This window comes from Microtus oregoni, unplaced genomic scaffold (genome assembly GCF_018167655.1).
Source record: "Microtus oregoni isolate MIOR12 unplaced genomic scaffold, Mior012 000203F_ref0000192, whole genome shotgun sequence".
In the NCBI taxonomy this organism is placed as follows: Eukaryota; Metazoa; Chordata; class Mammalia; order Rodentia; family Cricetidae; genus Microtus; species Microtus oregoni.
In genome coordinates, this window is record NW_024544862.1 from 208,992 (window position 1) to 230,122 (window position 21,131).

Here is a 21,131-nt window from a genome sequence, read left to right on the forward strand (position 1 = left end):
GCTGCGAGTACAGCAGGTTTCGTACCTGGCGCTCACCGCCGTTAATTCTAGGTTGCTGTCACCTAGGCACGTCTCTCTGTCCCGCCACTCTCTCCACGCTCTCCGCACTGCAGAAGTAAGGATTTTTGCTACTACGACACTCGCTTCAGCAAGAGGTAAAGGAACGACGAAGGGCAAAAATATAACATGGAGGGCGGCAGAGGGAACGTGGGTCAGGAAGATCCTTAATTTGTGCACTCTTCCCTTTGACGGGAGGGAAAAATGGAGGCCAATAGAGCCCCAGCCCTCCAAAAGGATGTTGACCATTTACTTAATATTATGAAAAAGATTTTTTAGACAATCTTCTAAGCACGTTTGGGGCACCTGAGCATCACTGCTTCCCTTGACATCCTATTGAAAACAAAACTTTCGAGTTCTTTATTTGTTACGAGTGTATCAAAAGGATGAGGCTTTATCTGTTTGTTTAATTGGTTGATTTTTGGTCGTTGTACCCTCCCCCCCGCCCGAGTGTGTGTGCGCGCGCGCGTTCTCGTATTGAGGCTGAGGGATGCGGGTTTTGAACTCTCAGACATCATACTAAAACTGGGATTAAAGGCGTAAATTGCCACGCCCGGCTGATTCAGTGGTTTAGCACACGATGTGTCCTTGCTTTTCTTTAGGTTGGAGGGTTTTTACTATATTAAAGGAACCCGCGGACTTCATAACCTCTCCCTTACGATGCTGGCGGATTGCATCTAGATTTGGGATGCACTTTATCACCGATGCCTTTTTTTCCCCATATGCAATTTAGCTGGTTTATCACAGTTAACCATGCTAGGTTATGTTGTTAATGATACCCTTAGACACCAGGGCACAACATTGGGGAGAAACGCGTGCAGATGCACCGGTCATAAAAATATAGTCATTCACAGACACAGGGAGGGGTAAGAGACTAGCAAAGACAGACACGCTTGGCGTGGACTTTTAGATCCCAAGTGAGGAATCGTAGCACCAAGAGGTGGCGCTCAAGTACTTTTGAGAAAAATCTGACATAAAGGGAGGGGCTCCACTGGCACGGGCGATCGTGTGGCGTTCGGTAAGGGTGGGGTAGAGAGGCGAGAAGGTGTAACCACGCATGCTCATTGAAAGCAAACGAGTCTACGCGGCAATCAAAGTGCGCTTGCGTAAGGGAGCACGCTGACCGTTTTGAGTTCATAGCTAGGGATGGAGAAGTGCGCTTGCGTGTTGCCAATGGCTTGGCTGGGAGGGCGGGAGGCGCGCGCAACGTTCTGGTAATTATGATTGCGAAATAGCGAGTGGTTCGGTAAGTTGTCCTTCGTCCAAATCGCCATTTTAGGCTAGGAGAGGCAAATCTAGTTTTCTACTTGTTGAAGGGATCAGTCGGAGTTGGAGGCTACGGCCAAACCCAATGAAAATCATTCAAGAATCTTAAGTCCCTGGTCAGTCTGATAATGAGAATTTTAAAATGCAGCGTAGTGAGGCTGTAAAATGTTGCTGCCGCAGCATGTTGCGCTTAACTATCCACCCACGTCCAGACAAAGCCTATTCGAAAGACTCCTGAATCATCCTGGCCGATCTTGGTCCTCGGATTTATCCCACCAGAGTAGCCGAACGCAGTGACTACGATGTCTGCCTAAAGCGCGTGCAGCTTTCTCCCCTACAGAGTATACACGAGAGGATTTGGCTAGTTCTAAACGCAATAACTTTGAAACCTAAGATCTGGGCAAATGATCATCTGAAACTTACTGACACGCAGACACAAAAGTAAAAGCAGTGGAAATATGAAAGAATCCCGAGCTCAGGCCCGCCCTTTTCTCTCCCTATTTATCTATCTATCTATCTATCTATCTATCTATCTATCTATCTATCTATCTATTTATCTCTATTCCTAATGTAGAACTTTCTGCATGGTTTGATCTGAGGTAAAGTTGGGAAATTGGAGGTTGGTTGTTTCATTTTGTTTGTCTGCTGACCTTTTGTGCCTCTGAGGATTGCTAGTGAAAATATAACTAAAGCTAAAACTGATCTTTTAGCTTTCAGATATAGAAAAGGATACAGAGTTTTAGAATGAGATTTCTGTTAATCTTCTCAATCTTTTGCTGTTCCTATTTCAATCTCTGGGCCTGTATCTAATATGTACAGGTCTATAGTACTTACTAGCACAAGATACCAGTCTAAAGGTTTTATATAATGCTATGGGATAGCTATAGTATTACTCATTTTATTACAGTTGAGAACTTTGAGGAACACAGATTAATTTGCCTAAGGTTTTATAGGTAATTGAATGGTCGAGCCTGGGTACTTCTCCACGATTTATTGTTGCATAATCCTGTGCTCTTAAGCATTCCTTATCCCTTAGAACGAAGGACATGTTTAAGGGAATTATTTCAATTTTTGTTTGAAATCATGAACCTTAAACAAATCATTAGAGGAGACTGTTTACTGTTTTTACCTCAATGCATAGTAAGTATTTGCTTAAAAGAATGAAAGACAAAAGTGAATTTTTGATTTGGCACCTCTGGGCGTGGCGTGGCTCTCTATGTACAGTTGTCTTTTGTATTTGTCGTTCTGCAGAGGCCATAAAATGGCCGACTGCAGCATGCTGGACACACCCTTGTTTTTGCTTGATTTATTATTTGTTCCAAGTGTTTAAGGCGACTAGACTTGGCTGCATATTTTTAAAAGACATTTTATTGCTAATTTGTTGTGTTGGCTCTAATGTCTAATAGTGTAGATTAACTTTTGCTGGTAATATAAAAAAAGTACAAGTTAAAAGTGTTAGAATAGGTCCACGAATATGGAATTGTTATATCAAATAGTATGATCATTTTAACACTTGGTCAAATAAAATTTGCCAAATTCTTCCCCAAAAGGTTGTGCCATTTTTTTTAACTCAGAAGTACTGTGTTGTGTATTTAGATAAATTGTTTAAAAAACAGCATCTTATTTCCTTTTTTTAGGTTAATTTTTTTCTTTGTATGTTTCTCAGTTTTATTTTTAATCATGTGATATTTTATATCTTAATATCTGTTGAAATTTTAACTTTATTGCACATTGCCTATTAGTGTTCTGTTACTCCGATTTTTATAACCCGAGTATTTGGGAGAACGAGGCAGGAGGATTGCTATAAGTGCTACATAGCAAAACCCTGTCTCATAAAACAATAACAAAAATCCATTAAGGGACACAGAAAAATTACATCTTGGTAAAACCATCTGAACCAAGGGACTTTTTTTTGTATGTTTCAGAATAACAATTTTAGTAAAACATAAGATTTGCTGTACCAGACAAGTCATACAAAATTATCACCCCCCCAAAATTTTGTTTTTTGAAGGGAGTAATCTACATTTTATAGTAAGGGCTGTGGGGTTTATTTTCTGGTTTGGGATCAGTCTGTTTGGTTATCGACAGCGTCTAAACACTTAGACATTACTAGAAGAGAATATTTTAAAGAACTGGTTATATGTTTTTAAAACATGTAAGTAAAGCACCATAAAGAAGGGCAGAAAACACATCATCCCTGACGTTCATCCTGACAATTTATTATTCTTAAACCACGATAGGGGAAATAATGAAAAACAGAGCCACTGCTGTAAAAGTTGTGCAAAAGCCTAAATGATGCTGCATTTTTTTTGCTGATGGATCCTCTGGATTAGGAGCATATTTTAAAAAGCCCTGCAGAACTGTGGGTGTGCAGTACTGGTTACAGCGTGTCTTTCAAAATGAAAACATTTTCTCAATTTGTCTACATTAAAATACACAACTTGGTCATGAAATACACTTAAGATGCTGCCAATTCTGGGTATTTCAGGTTTAAACTCCCTTCCCCAAAAAGGGAATTCTGATGGTCAGCAGTGACCACGTGAAAGTAACTCTTTGTTCTTGGGCATTGTCCGTCTCTTTCCCCCCTCCCGCCCCACTCCTCGTAAGGTTATGCCGCTGGGGCTGCTGGAGCCTTGGCTGACTTCCAGTTCCTTACGTAGGCGAGAAGGATGTGAACGCTAGATAGACTCACATCACCTCCTAAATATTTTTCTCATATGATTCTAGTTTAACGCCGGAAAGTTGTTCAGCCAGCAAACTCACGCTTTCCCTAAAGATCCCTAGTGGAGTGCTTAACCATCTTGTTGGCTTTTCCCTCTTACGCGTGGAAGGCTCAGCATCCATTTCCGGGTGACATCGTGTCTACTGCTGCAGGCACCACAGCCCCTTGGGAAATGTAGGCTCAGAACGTACACAGCATGAGCCTACTCCACCCCCACCCCCACCCCTGTCCTAAGGAAGCATCTTTTCTCGCCCGTCACGCGCGGAGCGCGGGTGGCAGAAACGGAAGTTACGTGCTACGCTCGCGCTGGTGAGTGGGGAAGGGAAGGGGGGGTAACTGGAGCACAGGCGCTGGCTGCACTCCCTGCAGCGCTTCCTGCTGTGCCTTTGCCAGATGGTGGGATTTCCGGATAAATTTTTACAGTGGTAATCTCTCCTCAAAGAGACTCCCACTGTTGCACAGTTTTGAAAAAAGGAGTGAAAATGTTTCATTATGTTTTTTAATGTGCAAGTGAATCAGGTGTTCTCAGACGTGGGGAAGGGTGTTCTTTGATACCTGAAACCGGTTACTCCTGGTACATACGGTTTGGGTTTTGTTTTTTGGTTTTTTTTTGAAACAAGGTTTCTCTGCAGCTTTGGTGCCTGTCCCGGAACTAGCTCTTGCTTAATTAAGGTTTATTAGATAATACAAATACAGTGGTCTAACCTCTCTCTCTCTCTCTCTCTCTCTCTCTCTCTCTCTCTCTCTCTCTCTCTCTCTCTCTCTCTCTCTCTCTCTCTCTCTTCTCCCCCCTCCTTCTCTCTCCCCTCTCCTCGGTTTTTTCGAGACAGCCCTACCTACCCTGGAACTCACTCTGTAGACCAGGATGGCATCGAACTCTCACAGAGAGTCTCTGACTCCCAAAGTGCTGGGATTAAAGACATGTGCCACCACCGCGTGGCAGTCTTAACATTTCAATCCCATATTCATGTCTCATCTATTTTGCATTTAATAGTCTATTTTTTATCTTTGTGTGTGTGTGAGGGGAGATATCTCATGTAGTTTAAGATCCTCCTGCCTCCAGTACCCCAGTGCTGGGATTGTGGGTGGCATTGCTAAGTCTTGTTTTTAGTTATTATTTATATTTTTTTTCCTTATTTTTGAAGCAGTCTCACAGATGTGGCTCAGGCTAGTCTGGTGCTCCCTGTATAATGCATGCTGGCTGCCAGTATATGGAGATCGTCCTTCCCTAGACTCCCAAGTACCAGGATTATAGCCCTGACAAACGGAATTTTTTTATTATTATTATCAGAATAGATCGTGGATTTGGGGGTTTAAAGGAGCCAAGTAGGCTTAATTGCTTTCGACTACTTAGTTACTCTGACTTTACCCTAGTTAGTTGTAACATCTTATTTTTCAGCATTTTTCTAGCTGTAGATAGTATTAAATAAAGCTTGTATGTGGTAAGTTGGAAGGACTATGGTTGAAAACATCCTTTTTGGAGCACTGTGTCTTTCCACCCCATGCCAGCATCTGCTTCTCCAATCTAACTAGGATTGGAAATTAAGGAAAATGCTAATTATGAAAAAGCCAAACAGTTTTAAAAAGTATTTAACCCTTGATTTGTGCAACTGGTTTTTCTCCTGCAGTTGTTAACCCCCAGCAGTCTGGAGAAGCCCACCCTGGGAAGAAATTTTACATCAGCCATTATCGTATTAAGTCTTACAGCACCTATCAGATTGTGTTCTGACAGTTTACATGCCTCTTTTCTTTGTTCCCTCTTTTCTTATGTTCCCATGAGGCCAGGGCAGATTTCATTTCCAAAGCTCATTCTGGCATATTAGTAGGCCTCAGTAATATTTATTGGATGAATAAATGAATTAGTCATCGACAAACCTTTGTGTGCCTGCTAAAGTGATCTCTACAGGTTCTTGACTGTCAAGTGTTTCTTCAAAATGATGAGGCACGTTTCCTAGTCATTTATTTTCTCCGGGATTTTTGCGTTTGGATTTGAGACCTTGGTATTTACACGTTTCTGCTTTTGGTATTGCTGACATTTACTTCCTTGGTGGGACCGGGGTGCTGTTTGTTAGAGCTGAGCCTCATCCTAATGGCCCAGTGTTTGCCTGATGCTCTTTTTTTTTTCACTCTTTTCTACCCCTCCCTCACACACAAGGACCTTCAACACTAATGGAGTCATGTAGTATAAAGGCATGTAGCCCCAGGATCCCATGTAAATACGTTTCTGTTGGAAATGAGCCATGTTCACTTCAGAACACTTACCTCCAGATACTCTGGCAAAACCTTTACCCCACTTCATGCACCTAGGATCCGTTTGGCATTTTAGAAACGCATTCAGCAGCCTATGGTAGGCACAGCATTTGAAAGTTTAGGCAGGAGGATCGCAAATGAGTTTGAAGGTAATGTGGGATACATATAGGATAGCCCCTCTCTCCTCCCTTTATCCCCCCCCCCAAAGGTTGGTATTACTTTTGGCAACTCTTGTTTTATCAGATATGCTAGAAGCTTTTAAGTTTTTAGGGTCTTATAGTTACTAATTGTCTTTCAGGATCTATTTTTGAGCATTAACTCTAGACCATCATTTTTCTTTTTGTGTTCTTCCAGGAAGAATAGTTTATTGAGTGCACTGCAAGAGGATGGCCTGCTTCCCCTTTAAAAAATACCCGTGATATGGGCTGGAGAGATGGCTCAGTGGTTAAGAGCATTACCTGCTCTTCCAAAGGTCCTGAGTTCAATTCCCGGCAACCACATGGTGGCTCACAACCATCTGGAATGAGGTCTAGTGCCCTCTTCTGGCTTGCAGACATACACACAGGCAGAATATTGTATACATGATAAATAAATAAATATAAAAAAAAATACCCGTGATAATGACTTGAAGGATGTGGACATGGCAAATCTAGATGCCTTGCCACTTGCTTCCCTGCCCACACCATGAATATTTGCAGTGAGACTGCAGAGCTTTGGATTGAGGCAGAGAAGTAGGCTGAGGCAAATATTTAGACTTTGGTCCCTGTGCTTGGTTTTGTTTATTTTTGGCGATGCCGGGAGCTGGAACATGCTAGAACCCTGTATATACTAGATATGCTAACTAAGTGCTGTCCTAGTGAATTACAACAGTATCTTCTGTTTGGGGTAGGCACTAAACTTGTGCTTTGTTTTGTTTAGGTCTGATTTCTTAGAACCCTAGCTATCTGGCATATGTACCTGAGGATGACTGAATTTATACGAGGCCTCTGCGCGAGTGCTGGGGTTACAGGTTTGTGTCACCGTTCCTGTTTTGTTTTTATTCAAGGCTAGTAATGCAACCTAGTGCTTCCTGCGTGTTAAATGAATACTTTACCAACTCATCTATATTATCACCACCCCCAACCCCACCCCTGACTTTTAAAAAAAGAACTCACTTTTTTGAGATAGTGTCTCATGTAGACCAGTCTGGCCTCAAACTTCTCATCTCCTGTCTCAGTCTCCAAAGTGCTAGGATTGCAGGTATGTGCTATTTGACCTGGCAATTAATAGTGTTACTTTTGTTTTTTAGCCTTTATTTTTGTGAATATGCATGTTTTGCCTGCAGGTTCATGCAGTGCCCTCAGAATGGTGTTCTCTAGTTCCCCAGAAGAACATACTGGGTCGCTTGGAACTGGAGTTATACTGGGTTGAGAACCACCAGTTTGGGTACTGGGAAGAGCAGCTGATGCTCTTAACTGCCAGAGCCATCTCTCTAGTCCCTCAATTTTTTTTAATGCACTAATTTTTAAATTAAGTCAGGCCATTTGTGATCAGTTGTATGCTTTATAGAAAGAGGTGTGGAGAATGGGTAATGGTTGGAAAAAATCAAACACCTAAAACCACAAGGCCATACATCTGGTGCAGAGATGGTTCTGCTTCTGGGGCAAGAGCTGCACCTGCAGGAAGCCTCTTTGTAGAAGCGCTCCTGGCTGCACTTCAAGGCCTGTTTCTTCTTGGAAGAGCTGGTGCAGAAACTGGATTCAATTGTAGCACAGGAACAATTCGGGAGTGGAGGCAGCAGCCGGTGTGCTAGGAGGAGGCCTGATCTAAGCTTCTAATTTTTCACCAGAGAAGCCAGGAGTACGAAGTAATTCATTTACTCAGATGTATTCTGCTAGCCAACTAGGGTTTTGATAAGAGTTTAGAGCCTACCCCTGTCCCAAGACAAAAGCTCACTGTTTTGATGGTCTCCCTAAGAGTCTGTGGTGATTCATTTTGCTACACTGAAAAGTTAAAGGGCTATAAGTCAGATAGATGTAAGGAGGCTAAGAAGCATAAACTCTGCTTCAGGGTATAAATTTATGGGAGTCCAAGGCCCTGACTTTGATTATCACCAACACCAAAGCAAACATTAAAAGCAAGAAAACCCCACCCTAATAGGGTTGAGATTGAAGATCTGGGCCACTGTTGCCTGCAAGAGCTTAATCATCCCTTGCATCAAAAGAAAAGTAACATGGAGGAACGTTGTTGAGGCTTATGTCATGATGTGTTCTTTCTGGAGGTAACTTGCTACGTTTCTTTTTTTTTAAAACATATTTATTTATTTATTATGTATACAATATTCTTTCTATGTGTATGTCTGCAGGCCAGAAGAGGGCACCAGACCTCATTACAGATGGTTGTGAGCCACCATGTGGTTGCCGGGAATTGAACTCAGGACCTTTGGAAGAGCACGCAATGCTCTTAACTATTGAGCCATCTCTCCAGCCCCTTGCTACGTTTCTTACACCACCTGATTATGAATGAAAGTACCCACATAGAATGCCTAATTCCTAGATTTTGTAATGAAAATTTTTACTGTATTTGCTTCATCTTATTCATTCCCAATTGTTGGTTTTTGTTTTTGTTTTGTTTTTTGTTAATGAAAATAAGCTTTATTACATCAAGAAATAAATACAAAGATGCAACAGTTGGAGTTGTTTTCCTTCCAGATGTTGTGACCATCTCACAGGATCCACAGTGTCAGGATGGACATTTGCAGGGCGCGTGGCAGGTGGGTAGATTGCTCTTCTGTATTTATAACTTGTGCATGTTTAAGATTGACTTCAAAGCACTCAGTCATGCAAAGGCTTAAGCAGAGCAGCTCTGTGAAGCAGGCAGGAAAGCTTACTAAGCAGATGTGCTGTGCTCTGCACTCAAGTCCGCAGAGGCAGGTGAGCTCATGGAAAGGAAGTCAACTGGGGTGAGGCAAATGGCAAGTGTATCCAAAGGGAGATTTTAAAGGGGACACTGGTATTTGGGGGCAAACAATAGCTTGCTGTGAAGTGGCTTCACAAACATCTTTCAAATCAATGCTTGGGAAGAAAAAAAAGAGCTGGATCGTGTCTAACTACTTAAAATGCAGCCGTCAGTAACTGCAAAATGTCTTCCCAGTCTTCTGGATGTGCGTTCAGAGCTTAATGACCATGGCAGGAAAACCACTGCCATTTTGAACAAAGCCTCTCATCTCCACGGGATAGTGAGATGGGCCTTCAGACTGGCCAGGGGCTAGGACCTGGCATTATGTTCCGTTTCGGCCAAGCACTCCCGAACCAGGCTTCGGGCATGAAAGATGCCTGGTTTTAGTCTCTCCATGGTGCTCTCGCTCCCTGAGTACATGGGTCTGATCTCTTTCCCCCAACTCTTCAATGATGTCCAGCAGCTCTGCATATTTACTCTGATGCACTTGGCTATTTCCAGTTCCCTGGGTGTAGCCTAGTGATGGTGGCCCATAGTCACTTAGCTGGCGATACTGGGAGGATGTCGCCATAATAGTAGAAGGCGAGTGGACACTTCCAGCATGGAGGCGGCGGCAGGCATGTCAGTACGACAACCCCGCAGGCGGCAGGTGCGCTGGGCAGAGCCGGGCTAGGCAGCGAGCTCGGCAGCGAGGCTCGGCCCGGGCCGGGCAGCCCCACGTTCCTGCGCCTGTCCGAGTGCCCATGCACTTTTTGTTGTCGCTGGCTTGGGCCACGCTGGCAAATATGGCCGTCCCTCACCCTGCCCACCACCGCAGTAGACCATCCATCGGGTCCCGATTGTTGGGTTTTAAAAATCTTTGTTGTGCCGGCCAGGGGAGGGAAATGCCTTTAATCCCCAGAAATTGGGAAGCAGAAGCAGTGGTGTCTCTGAGTTCACGGCTAACCTGGTCTACAGAGTTAGTTCCAAAACAACCAGGACTGTTACTCAGAAACCCTATATTAACAAAACAAAAACATTCTGTTTTATCTTGTATCTGATTTATCAGGGTGTAGAGGAGCAGCTTTTTTATCTGTTTTGTTTTATTTTGTTTTTTGAGACAGTAACCGGGTTTCTCTGTAGGTTTGGAGCCTGGCTGGAACTCACTTTGTAGGCCATGGTGGCCTCATCACAGAGATCCTTCTGTCTCTGCCTCCTCAGTGCTGGGGATTAAAGGCTGCCCTACCACCACCAAGCCCATTTTGCTTTTGAAAGAAAGGTTTTTACTCTTTGTTTGTTTAAAACTGGAGGTGAAAGAAAAGGTGTTAAACCCTTTTTCTTCCTCAGGAGCAAATGGCTTCCTAAGTATTCCCTACTGGATAAAAGTCTAAAATAAAATGACAATGGCAGTGTTGTTAGCATTTGCAATCCTAGTCACAGGATTTTAAATTTACCCTGCTACTGAGTTTTTCTTTGATCAATGAGAAAAGAGTTCAAAGCCAGCAGGTGGTGAGGTAATGCCCGGCTTTACTCCCCAGCAGGCAGAGACAGGTGGATCTCTGTGTTCAGGCCAAAAGGTCACGCAACAGGGGGCTAAGCAGGGACCCCAGTTCTCTAAAAACAAAACAAGACGAACAAAAAGGAACCTGACCTGAGTGGCTCACTGCTTTAATCCCTATGCAGGCACCACACATATCTAAAAACAAAGCAAGCCAAACAAAAAGAAACCGGACAAAAGTGGCTCACTGCTTTAATCCCAGTTTGCGGGAGGCAGAGACTCGCGGATGTCTGAGTTTGAGGCCAGTCTGGTCTACAGAGCAAGTTCCAGGACAGGCTCCAAAGCTACAGAGACATCCTGTCACTCTGGGGTACCTCTGTTAACAATTTAAATGGAAGGGTAGAAACCATCTCATAGTCCTCTTTATATTTCTCAGGGTTTTTGTTTTTTTTTTGTTGTTGTTGTTCTGGTTTTTCAAGATGGTTTCCTGTGGCTTTGAGGCCTGTCCTGGAACTAGCTCCTGCAGACCAGACTGACCTCGAGGCATGCGCCATTACTGCCCGGCTCTTTATTTCTCTGTAATAAAGGTTTATGTTCATTACTAGGTGTATGTATCCCCAAATATGTACTTAGGGATATATAAAAAAGGTTTAAGGGTGGGCATGTCCACAGTTTTGTTAGCAGTAAATAATGGGAAACCTATTCATGAGTAGGAATTCTGTTAAATAAAATTTTCGTATTTGTGCACAATAGAACCGCAAGCTGGGCGTGGTAGCACAACCTGTATCAAAAACATATCAATGTAGAAGAAACTCAAAACAGCAATCTATTTTTTTTTTATTTCTTTATTTTGTTTTCCAAGACAGGTCTTTTCTGTGTAGCCATGGCTGTCCTGGAACTTGCTTTGTAGACCAGGCAAGCCTTAGACTCATTAAGATCCGCCTGCCTCTGTCTCCCAAGTGCTGGGATTAAAGGTGTGCCCCACCATCACCCAACTTCAGAGTTATAAAATTAATGTTATAAAAGATTTACTTGGACGGTGGTGGCGTATGCCTTTAATCCCAGCACTCGGGAGACAGAGGCAGGCAGATCTCTGTGAGTTTGAGCCCAGCCTGGTCTATAAGAGCTAGTTCCAGGACAGGCTCCAAAGCTACAGAGAAACCCTCTCTCAAAAGAAAAATAAATAAATAAAAGATTTACAATAGATTTGCTTAGTAGAATTAGCACAAAGTAGAATTGGCTAGGGGAGCTCTACCTCTAAAAGACAGGCAACCAGGCAGTCCTATTAGAGATTAAAAGAAATTCAGGGTACTAGGGTGTAAAATGTTTATTCATCATGATTAACCATCTTTTAAGGCCCATTCCCATAACAAAGGAGACAATCCTGATTTAACCAGACATTAGAACATTCCCAGAAAATATGCTTCTAACTGGCAGCGCAAGGGGGCAGTGTAGATTCACAGCCAAGATTAAGGCCTGCCTTTCCATAAAGCCCCAGGCTCTCTGTTGGGAAAAGCTTAATTCTGCCAGATGGAATATCATCCTGGGTAACAACTATTTGAAAAGAAAACATTCATGTATTTAAGAAACATTCTGAAAAGAAAAATAAAAAGGAATTCTGGCTAAGTGGACAATGGTGGCACACACTCCTTGTCCCAGCACTAAGGTGACAGAGGCAAGCAATTCTCTGAATTCAAAGCCAGCCTGAACCTCAAGAACACCACCACCCAATAAAGAGAAAAAAATAATCATGGCACTCTCTTTGGTATTTAAATCTCCCATCGTCCAAGTGGCCAGGCTGAATCTCCAGTGTCTGTTTATATTGCTCAAAGTGTAACCTCGAGCCAATAGAGGTTTAAGGATGACAGCATATGCGGAATGCATAAGCCTAAGGTGTATGTAAGGCAGTTAAATCTATTCAAGGCAGGCTCCTCTTTGAGCATTAGGCAGAACTGGATGAGCATTATTAAAGAGTTTTTTCCTTTATTAATCTCTTAAGTGTGTGGGGTGATTTCTCACTGGGAAAAGGGATATGGCAAAATAAAAAGACAGCAATAAGGTGAGTATGGTGACCTAGTCCTGTAATTCTTGCACCTGGGATGCTGAGGCAGCATAATCAGTTTAGAGTCATCTTCGCTATATAGAGTTTAAGGCTTGCCTGAATTAACTGAGACCCTGGCTCAAAACAAAACAAATGTCTTGTGGGTCCAGGGGGGTCTCGCAAAGATGAGAATACCACCAAGTCTAATAAACTAGAAGCAAACTTTATTCTAGAAACCAGATCCTAGGAAAACCAGAAGCAAACTTAAAAATGAAAAATAAAAATAAAACATCGCGGGGCACAGAAGCTTATCAGCTAGCTGAGACTACAGCCAGAGATGGTGTTTGTTAGGCTGTGGCAAAAGGCCGGTTTAGGAACCCACTTTTTATAGTAGGGACACCAGGCATTAGCTCTGAACAAAGGAATTCTTAACAACCTTGCCCTGACTCTTGGGTTAGTCAGCAGAGACCCTAAAGAGGGGAGTGAATGCTAATGTCAATGAGTAACTAGGCAGCCATTATGAAATATGTTTCAGAGGAGATTACAACAAAGGTCATTAATTGCAAGAAAACAGATGTCTTTAGCAATTAGTCCAAAAGGGACTGCTAGTAATACTAGAAGCTTAATAAATTAGGATTAACTGGTTCTTAGGCTGAGAATTTAGGAGATAGCAGAAAGCTTTTCATACTATCTCAAGGTAAAACTCAGATATTGACTGTCATACTTTACAGCCTCCATTATCAGAGCTCATCAATTAACCCATTGTCTTTGTCCACTGTCTCCTGGTCCCTCCAGGTGTAAACTGGAGTCTTATGCCTCGCCTCTGGTGGCGCCAGTTTTTCATAACGGAGACAGTGTCTAACCCAGAGGTCACATATCTCTGTCTTCTAAAGGTTAACTCAGTTCATATCTGTCGTTTATCAAGGATGGCCAGGACACTACTCTCAATCTGTAGGGAGAAGCTCTTGCCTTGTAAATAAAACAGCCAATTATAAAATGACCTATGCTTCCCAAGCATCTGAGAAAATGAATGATCCTTGATCTGCTGAGAAAGCTGCTGATAGTCTGTTCTCATTCTCCTAGACTTATAACTTTATATTTCTTTATTTTTACATTTTTATTTTTGGAATCTACATTTTTATTTTATTCTCATGAATGAATATTTGACTTACATTGCATTATAGAAATTTAAGAAAATGGTTGCTATAACTTTGATAAATTCAGAGCTCCTGCTTATCCTTACACATGAAAATTAGGAGAAATATACCTCACTTGTTAGCCTGGATGGCTTTGTTTTTGTCCTTATTAGATTTGTGGGGATTTTTTCTTACTTTGCAATGGGTTGAGCAAGGCCTTGAATTCATTCAGCATGGCACTCTTAACACCACTGCAGATAGTCAGTCTACTCCCACTGAGTTGAGCTTTTATTATTGGTTGGCAATACTAGGCATCTTAACTCAGGACCTTGGACTTCAGTGGATGCAGGTACAAAGATCTGTTCCCTGAAGGGTTTTAGGGTTTTGCATCTGACGAAGTTCTTTTCCTCTTCAGTGCAGTAACCTTAACAGAAGTAGAGTAAATAGAGCAGTACTTGGAGGCTAAGACATTCATTTAGAAAAGAGCGGGCCTGTGTCATGACAACAGGGAACTGTGGTAATAAGCTTCTTTTTTTTCCACCCAGAGAAAGGAACTGCCAACCAGGCAAGTGCAGGCATTTTACAGACCACGGTTTATACTTAACATTTATTTCCCTGTTAGGTCATGTCCACATTCCTTTTCCCACTTTTGGCTCTATGGATTAAACACATTATAAAATGGGGAGTGGCAGCAGCTGCTCATGGCTGTGCAGATTTTAATCTAGTAAATTCCACCTTTAGTCCCCCCCCCCCAATAAAAGGAGAAATCAAATTCCCTTAAGGTGTCTGCTCTCGCCCCAAGTTGGCTAGGCACCAGACTTTCCCCACGTATGGTGAGAGAGCTTTTCTGGCCACTAATAGACCAGAGAACTGATGGTGTTTGGCTGGGGTTGGTGGTTATTGAAACTAAGGAACTTGAGCCCTAGGAATCAGCTCCTTAGTCTTTCTGAGATTTAGGTTGATGATTGCTTGAGTCATGAAGACACAGGAAGCCTAGCAGTTTTAGGTGGTACCAGTTACATCTAATGGCAGGTTAATAGCCTGGGTTTTGGTTCATTACTGAATTGCTAGATTTTTGGGTTACTTTTTATGGTAAGCACCTAGGGACTGTAAACATACAAGCAATAGGATGCCCCCTTAGAACCAAGGAATACTTGGGGCCTTTGGCTTTTCCTTTGACATCTTACCTCCAAGTTATTCCACCACGGAGGAGTCTTAGAGATTAAGAGACTAGCCACTATTGATAACAAGAGCAGCAGCTGTAATTTGTTACTGAATGACTGGCAGTGATTTATTTATTTATTTATTTATCCAGAACCAAGAGTTTTGTGAGTCACATGCTATCTCCTGATGATGACTAAACGAAGGATTGGTTACCTTTGAGGGTCTCTGCTCCTTTGAGATGGGTTTACTAAGGTAGAACTGAGGTTTCAGTCCTTTTGCCTCAGCCTTTGTGCGCTAGAGATAGCATACATATACCATCACATGTTGTGTTTGGCTATCCTGGTCAGAAATAGGAAATGTAGCTTCGTAAGACTGCCAGACATAAAAAGCTGGTCAAGGAGTCCAACCTGTCCCACATTCAAAGATAAAGCTAATGAAGCCTCAGGGGAAAGATTTGAATGTAACTAAGGTCTAGAGTTCATATATATTTGAGTATTTTGTATAGTTACTTGTTACCTCTACCCAAACTAACTTTATTTTTGTCGAGAGCTAGGAGTCATTCAGGTTGTGTATGCTTGGCAAGACGTCTACCCCTGCTCTCAATCCTCTAGCCTTTAGAGGTTTTTTGTTTGTTTTTGTTGAGACATTCTTGCTTCATAGCTCATGCTGGCCTTTTATATAACCCTTATGCCTCAGTCTCCAGAATGCTGGGATTACAGGCCTATGCTACCTTGCTTATCCAAAGTTAACTTTAGAAGGAAGAAGGGCTTTTCAGGAAAGAAGGAATACAGGGAGCATAAAAGGAAGACGAGAAGGTAACGGGACAGTGTGATCAAAATATATTGTATATGTGCATGATAGTGTCAAGGGATTAGATTTTTTATAAAGCAAAAATGGACTGGAGAGATGGCTCAGTGGTTAAGATCACTGATTGTGTCAGGCAGTGCCAGGACACCTTTAATCGTACCAGAGAACTCTTGAGTTCAAGGCCAGCCTAGTTGTAGACTAGTTATAGGACAGCCAGTGCCACACATAGTAACACTGTCTCAGAGAGAGACAAAGAGAGAAAGAACAGCCCTGACTGCTTTTGCAAAGGAGCCTGATTTAATTCCCAGCACCCACTTGGCAGCTCACAACTGTCAGTAACTCTGTGAGACATACATGCAGAAAAAAAACACCAATGCACATAAAATTTAAAAAAAATATTTTTTCTTTTTTTTCTTTTTTTAGTTTTTCGAGACAGGGTTTCTCTGTGGCTTTGGAACCTGTCCTGGGACTAGCTCTTGTAGACCAGGCTGGTCTCAAACTCATAGAGATCCGCCTGCCTCTGCCTCCCGAGTGCTGGGATTAAAGGTGTGCACCACCACCCAGGGAAAAATATTTTTTCTAAAGCAAAAATTGGTATATGGCAAGAGTAAAATGCTGGTTTTAGTTATAAACATAAATGTATTATTCATTTATTTGTTGTGCCAGGGAGTAAGCTAATGTTTAGACTACCCTGGAGAGATAAAGTAGAGGGAGGGAAAAATGAGAAGTCTGTTCTGACTACATGGATGGCAAGGAGGAAAAGCAGAAAGAAAATAAAGCTGGATTTCATACATTGACTGTTCCATCTTCATTTATTTATTAATTAATTTATTTTTGGCTTTTGGTTTTTCAATCCAAGGTTTCTCTGTGGTTTTGGAGCCTGTCCTGGAACTAGCTCTTGTAGACTAAGCTGGCCTCAAACTCACAGAGATCCACCTGCCTCTGCCTCCCAAGTACTGGGGGATTAAAGGCGTGCGCCACTGCCACCTGGCTGACTGTTCCATCTTAATTTGTTTCTTTACCTATTTCCAGATGATGCTGTCAAAAATATGTTCCCTGTGAAGAGAAAAATTGAGCCCTTTTGGACCAGTGAGATTATTAAGAATATAGTTTTAAAATCATGGTAAAATCTTGGTAAGTGATTCATTGTCTCTACTGGGCTTGCCAAGTTAATGAAAAGGAACAGGGAAGGTGGTCTTACAAGGCATCAGACAATTACTTCACATTTACCCATTATGTGAAAATACATTAAAATATTCAAGCTATACTAAAGAATTACGAACCTAGCCTCCTTTTGTCATTTTTTTTTATAGGTGGTGAGATTGGAAATATCCCAAGATTAGTTGTGGGAGGAGATTTGAATTTAAATCTATCTACATAAAAAGAAATTTTGTTGCCCACTAAAAGAATTTTTTTATCAATTTAAAGATGACTAATTACCTTGGGTTTGGGTCTGGCGGTGCTCAGGAATTCAGTATATAGCCCAGCCTGGTCTAAGATATGGTAATCCTTTTGCCTCAGCTTCCGTATAACTGGTAAAAGCATTAGCCACAAGGGTATTACAGTGTCAGATCATACTTATCTGATGATGGCAATTAACATGATAGAAAATATGATTACAGGCTGGGCAGTGGTGGCGCACGCTTATAATTCCAGTTCTTACTTGGGAGGCAGAGGCAGGCCGATCTCTGAGTTCGAGTTCAGCCTGGTATACAGAGCTAGTTCCAGTACAGCTAGGGCTGTTACATAGAAAAACCCTCTCTCTAAAATCAAAAAAGAGAGAGAGGGAGAGTGTGTGTATGTGTGTGTGTGAGTATGTGTGTGTGTGTATTTGTGTACATGTATATATGATTACATATCAAATCACCTGCGATGCCTGTTTAACGTGCAGATTGCTGGGGAGCTAAATTTTGTCATTGGTCAAGATAAACTTCTAAGGTCTGCCCTTCAGGCTGTCCTGTTCAAGATTCACCAGCCCACCAGGATGAATCACTGTTTCTAGGGATGCCTTGGGAGGCAGCTGGAAAGCCTTGGTAAGTTGTTAATGCTTTTGGTGAGCTTTCTCATTTGGTAACAAAAAGAAAGTGTTCACCATGTGGCATTTCTGGCTTCTTCAATGGGTAGTAAGTACTTAACTAAGTACCCGAGAGATTATTCTAGGTGGTAATAAGGTCCTGCTCTTAAAAGACTTTTCCTTTTTGAGAGGTATGTTAAATGGCTAAATAATAAAAGTATAATGTATCATAAATGTTATTTGATTTTCTGCTTCATTTTTATTTTATTTCTTTGTTTATGTTGGTTTGTCAAACAAGGTTTCTTCTCCGGAACTCATTATTTAGACTAGGGTGGCCCCAAAGTCACAGAGATCTGACGGCTGGGATTAAAAGCATGCACCACCACCGCCCAGCAGAATTTTTCTTTTTATGATATGAAAAGTTACATTGAATGAAGTCAGCCAAGTAGAGGGCTGTAATCCCAGTAGGATTCAGGTAGGAAGATTACTAGTTTAAGGCCATCATAGGCTACAATAACAACAAGAGAAGATGATTGAGTTAAACCAGGCAGTATCTTGTGTTTTCCTCTCTTCTCCCCACTCTTTTTTCTGTTTGTTTTTAAAGATTTCACAGGGGGCTGGAGAGATGGCTCAGAGGTTAAGAGCTTTGCCTGCTCTTCCAAAGGTCCTGAGTTCAATTCCCAGCAACCACATGGTGGCTCACAACCATCTGTAATAGGGTCTGGTGACCTCTTCTGGCCTTCAGGGATACACAGAGACAGAACATTGTATACATAATAAATAAATATATTTAAAAAAAAAAAAGATTTGACAGGGTCCCTGTAGCCCAGATTAACCTGGAGCTTTGGTCCAGCATAATCTGCAAGTTGGCAATCCCTGACAACCGCTACCTGAGTGCTGGGATTACAGGTCTCCGCCACTGTTTACACCTGCCATTGCCTCTTTACGAATAATGGCTGATCCAGCTGATCGTTGGAGAGCGCAGACAGTGGCAGAGAGTCTTTTGTTGCTCTTCTTTCGGCTAGATTATAACTCTCTCCCTCCCTCCCTCCCTCCCTCCTTCTCTATCATGCTGAAACTCAAACCCAGGATCTTAGACATACTAACAGTTGTTCCACCAGTGAACTATATCTCTGGCTCTGAGGAAGATAACTTTTAAAAAATGTTGTGCAGTTTGCTGGATCGTATGAGTGAGTGACCTCAGAAGAGAAGAGAAGGGGACTCCCCTAGTAATAACAGCACACAGTACATAAGCTAAGTAGGGAAATAAAGGCTGGCTTTGTTCTCACTTCTGGCTAGGGAGAATAGTTAAAATGTCATTTTTCTTTTGAGGCGGAGATTGAAACAGGGTTTCTCTGTAACTGGGTCTCCTGGAAGTTGTTCTGTAGACGAGGCTGGCCTCGATTACACAGAAAGATCCGCCTGTCTTTGCCTCCCCCCCCCCCCCCCGTGCTTCGATGAAAGGGGCACCACCACCTGACAGAAATGCCATTTCTAAGCATAGCTTATCTGACACAACTATGTAGCCTTCTGAATGGTTTGAGTTGACTATATGCTTCCCAGTATCCTCAGTGCTGTTGAGGGCCAGAAGAGCAGAAATGACTACTAAGGCAAGTGAGCTAGGTGACAGAAGCTTTTGGATTGTTTTTGTGTCAGGGATGTAGCTAACGCTCATGTGTGCTCTGCCACTGAGTTGTACTGACAGCCCCCCAAGCTCCTGCTTGACAGGTTTTGTTGCAACATAGTCCTCTACACTCACTACTCTCTGTGGACTTTAGTGCTACAGCGTGATTGAGTGGTATATAGACTGTAAGGTCTGTAGAGCCTGAAATATTAGCATTAGGCCTCTTCAGGAGGTCTGGCCCTTCCCACTGTAAGTTAAGTCCTCTTTTCTTTTTATTTCTAGGATACTTGCTTTTATAGCTGATCCTACAAATTGATATAGGTTTGCATCTGAATTTCTGCCCAGGAAAATGAAGAACAAGAGCGTGCATGGACTCAACAGGGTATGTTGGTGAGGTTCTGTAGACTCAGCATCCAGGGTATAGCTTCAGGATGATCAGGCTATCAAAGAAACAGGCTGAGGGAACAGGGCCAGTGGGCCATGGACTGAAACATTTGAAGCTGTGACTCAATAAGCTTTTCCTCCTCTTAAGTTGTTTTGTCTCTGGTATTTTGTCATAGAGACAGTGAGGTTAATAAACAAAGGCAGATTTCTAAAAATTAGTACTTAAAAGCACAATTCACATTGCATTGCCCTTCCACCTCCCACAATGCTGTTAATTTAACCGCAACATGACCTTATACCTACAACCAATTTTCCCCCTGAGCCACACATACAACCCTCTAATTTTCTTTAATTTTTTTTTAAATATTTATTTATTATGTATACAATATTCTGTCTGTGTGTATGTCTGCAGGCCAGAAGAGGGCACCAGACCTCTTTACAGATGGTTGTGAGCCACCATGTGGTTGCCGGGAATTGAACTCAGGACCTTTGGAAGAGCAGGCAATGCTCTTAACCACTGAGCCATCTCTCCAGCCCCCTCTTTAATTTTTTTTATTGTATATGTGTGTATGGGTATTTTGTGTACCACATACATGTAGACTCCAGGAAATTGGCCGGAGTCTGGCGTTAAGACAGTTCTAAGAAGCCGGGCGGTGGTGGCGCACGCCTTTAATCCCAGCACTCGGGAGGCAGAGGCAGGCGGATCTCTGAATTCGAGACCAGCCTGGTCTACAGAGCTAGTTCCAGGACAGGCTCCAAAGCCACAGCGAAACCCTGTCTCGAAAAACCAAAAAAAAAAAAAAAAAAAAAAAAAAAAAGACAGTTCTAAGAAACCACAGGGTGTTGGGAACCAAAACTTCAGGAAGAACAGCTTAACAAATGAGCCATTTTTAGCACCCCCAACCCCTGCCCCATTTTTTTTGTTGTTTTTTTTGTTTTTTGGGTTTTTTGTTGTTGTTTTCAACACAGGGTTTCTCTGTAGCTTTGGAGCCTGTCCCGGAACTAGCTCTTGTAGACCAGGCTGGCCTTGAACTCAGAGATCCATCTGCCTCCTGAGTGCTGGGATTAAAGGCGTGAGCCAGCACTGGCCTGCTCCCCATTTTCTATTTAAGGTTTTTTGGTTTGTTTATCTGGTTGCTTGTATGTGTTTGTTTGCATACATGCGCACATGTGTATGTGTGAGTGTTACTACACATTGACCCTGAGGCCTTATGCATGGTAAGCAAGTACTGTACCAGTAATCCATTTATTT

The 21,131-nt window shown here is 42.4% G+C and overlaps 1 long non-coding RNA gene and 1 pseudogene across 5 annotated transcripts in view; one reads left to right on the forward strand and one right to left on the reverse strand.

Moving 5' to 3' along the window:
• Positions 1 to 21,131, forward strand: part of LOC121445546 — a 53,770-nt gene continuing 32,639 nt past the window's right edge. For 3 of the 5 annotated variants that reach the window (XR_005973953.1, XR_005973957.1, XR_005973956.1), the window contains exons 1-7: positions 1,230 to 1,303; positions 4,155 to 4,354; positions 7,214 to 7,304; positions 8,986 to 9,047; positions 16,890 to 16,991; positions 17,749 to 17,890; positions 19,778 to 19,877. This is a non-coding gene — a long non-coding RNA (uncharacterized LOC121445546). Of the gene's footprint in view, positions 156 to 1,229; positions 1,304 to 4,154; positions 4,355 to 7,213; positions 7,305 to 8,985; positions 9,048 to 16,889; positions 16,992 to 17,748; positions 17,891 to 19,777; positions 19,878 to 21,131 lie in introns of those variants that run through there. The other 2 variants (XR_005973954.1, XR_005973955.1) reach the window with 2 other exon arrangements.
• LOC121445544 lies at positions 9,542 to 9,803 on the reverse strand (annotated as a pseudogene).